We start from the raw sequence: 3,345 nt of genomic DNA on the forward strand, positions 1-3,345 counted from the left end.
TCATCCAGTCGGCCAAAATTATTTCCAGTCCCCCCCCCTACCCGGAGGAGCTCGGGGATAAGTATTGTTTTCACTCGGTTTGTCCGTTTGTTTGTCTGTATGTATGTACATATGTATGTATGTTTGTGTGTATGTTAACTTTAATCGAAAACTACTGGTGCGATTTTGAATAAAATTACAGAAATGATTCACGATGGCCATCTGATCACTTGATTAAATTTTGGACCAAATTGGGCCTAGGACCAGGCTGTAGGCCCCTCAAAATGTAAAAACAAATTTACCATAACCCCTTTCAAATTCGTCATATCAACATGACACCAAAATCTAAAGGTGCATCTTTCAGATCTGCATCCCATAACATGTCTCATTACATCAGGGGCGTCACCCTCAGTTATCGGTAGGGGGGTCAGTGTCAGACGGATCGGGCCTATCACCTCTAATGGGCAAAAATCGTCAATTTTCACCCGATTTACTCCAAAGTTGATATGCAACATCTTTGACTATTATCCTGTTGTGTTTGTACGTCAGCACTAAAACACGGGTTTGCTGTGCCTTCGTACCGCGTCTTGTTACCATACTATTTTTTTCAAGTCTAACGCATTTAACCCTACCAGACCGCCTCACCCAATCAAATTTACGTGTGACGTGCAACGTGAGAGGTGACAATGCTGTAATGTCGATCATGCCTGCCTACTGCCTGCCAGTCTGTCATTCACTCCCAAGCCTGCCTGTCTGCCATGGTTCCTGCTGCCAATGTGTTGATGGATTAGTTTTGACTCAGCCCTCAGTGACCCAGTCACGTGGCTGTCTCTGAGCCACCTGTGGTAGCGAGAGTGTGTTTCTTCGAGTTCAGGTCAACATCGTGGCTGAACTAGCCAGCTGTTGTATTACATGAAAGTGACTGCTGGGGAGGTGGAACAGGTAAAAAAAAAAAAAATGCAAAAAGGAGATCTCTTAGTCAAAGCACTAAAACACGGGTCTGCTGTGCCTTCGTACCGCGTCTTGTTACCATACTATTTTGTCAAGCTTAACGCATTTAACCCTACCAAACTACGTGAATTCCACTGTTCCGATGTTGAGCCGAAAATCCTGGTTTCCATGAATTATCGTGTTATCACTTGCAGGGATTTCATGGTAATGAGTGAGGGCTACATCGTACACGAACCTGCTCTACAAGATGTCATTGATGCATGATTTATTACCCAATACTCTAAAGGCACGAGGACGAAGCCTGCAGCTATTATCTTGACATTTGGTAAAATTTCTTTTCTCAGTCATGTCTAAGTTGGCTACGACATTGTTAACGTACGACCATACGTTCCTAATCATCCTAGATGTTTATAATGTCAGCTGCATGGACACAGTAACAAGCCTTGTCGGGCTTGCCAATCAGTGTGTGGCAAGTGCGGTTCTAAGGGTCATGATGGTGAACACTGCACATGCGAGACTGTATGTTGCTTTCACTGTAAGGGTGCTCATTCCACTTCCTCCAGGGACTGTCCTGAGTGAAAGGACGAGAAAGAGGACTGCAGAGAGTAATAATATGAAGGCAACCGAGGGCATCTCCTACTATGAAGCTGGGAAGATGGTGAAGGCATTGCATGCAACTCCTTTACCGAGTACCTCCTAAGTTTCAGCAGTGATATCCCATCCTGCGATGTGCTCTGTCTCGACACAGACTGACCCTGTCACTGTTACCCATGTCACTTGCTCTGCCTCTTCATCTCAGCCTCCAGTCCAATCCAGCTCTCTTATTAATACTCCTGTCACAACTTCCCAATCTGTCATATGCAGGGTAAAAGTTAATAACATGTATCCGTCTGTTTATTTTCTCTACTGTTCACCACAAGGCCCGACTGATAGTGATGGTTTAAATTCACTTTTTGAAAACCTTTCTAGAAATAAATTTGTCCTGGGTGACTTTCACGCCCATCACTATCAATGGGTAGCTTGAGGATCGATGGTCGCAGGGAGCAAGTCTATCTATCTAACTATATGCGTAGGCTGCTTCCCCCAAGGAAAGGGAGGTAGCCGAGACAGGACGACACACTCCCCATTTACACATCCATTCAAACACATTCATTCGCATCTTAGCCCCAAAAGGGAGAAGGGACAGAACCTCACCGCACTACACTGCACAAGGGTAAACTGCACAGTGCAATCAGTGACATCCGCAGCAGGGCCCGACAGCAGATCTAGTTTACCCCTGCCACATCATAATAAACCCATCCCCTTACCCGCACCTGACCCGACTAGCTGATCAGACCAAATGCGGGAGAATATCCCCTCAGGGCTGCGTCATCATTTATTCATTCACTTATTTCTCCACTTATTTCTGTCACGCACAGTCACTCTTCCTTGAACAGACATCCCTCTCGCATCCAGCGCTCTCTTCACACTGTCCATCCATCCTATTCGTGGTCTCCCTCTCAGCCTTACACCTCTCACATCATTATCTAGTTATCTTTTTCTCCCATCGCTCATTATCCATTCTCTCCATATGCCCAAACCATCGCAACACCCTCTGCTCAACTCTACCAGCCATCTCCCGAACAACTCCAGTTCTCTTTTGCACTTCATCATTTCGCACTCGATTTGTACGCGTCACTCCACACATACTCCTCAGACACCTCATCTCCATTACATTCAAACTTTTCCTCTCTGCTACACCCATATTCCATGTTTCAGCCCCATATAACGCAGTCAGTACCACAACACCCTCATACAGCCTTCTCTTTACATCCATTCTACGTGAACGACATCTAAACACTTTTTTCATTTCTCCCAGCACCTTACCTACTTCATTCATTCTAAACTTCACTTCTGCATCTATTCTTCCATCCACAGCAACATGTGACCCTAAATATTTAAAACACTCTACCCCCTCAAGCAACTCACCATTCAAAACTATATTTATCCCCCTACCATCTACCAACCTCGTACACTTCATCACTCTACTCTTATTCTCATTTACTTTCAATTTCCTCCTTTCACACACCCTTCCAAACTCCTCAACCAACTGTCTCAATCTCTCCTCTGAATCAGCCACCAGTGCAGTATCATCTGCAAACAGCAGCTGCTTCAGATTCCACTCTCTACCATCAACATTCACCAGACTCAGACCACCACCTAAAACTCTTGCATTCACCTCCCTTACAACACTATCCATATAAATATTAAACAACCAAGGCGACATCACACATCCCTGTCGCAGCTCGACTCTCACGGGAAACCAATCACTCACAGCATTTCTCACTCTTACACACGCTCTGCTATTTACATAAAAATTTTTCACCCCTTTTAGTAACCTACCATCAAGTCCATACAATCTTAAAACGGTCCACA

The sequence above is a fragment of the Coenobita brevimanus genome, chromosome 8 (assembly GCF_032717465.1).
Source record: "Coenobita brevimanus isolate Jiangsu-jjx chromosome 8, ASM3271746v2, whole genome shotgun sequence".
In the NCBI taxonomy this organism is placed as follows: Eukaryota; Metazoa; Arthropoda; class Malacostraca; order Decapoda; family Coenobitidae; genus Coenobita; species Coenobita brevimanus.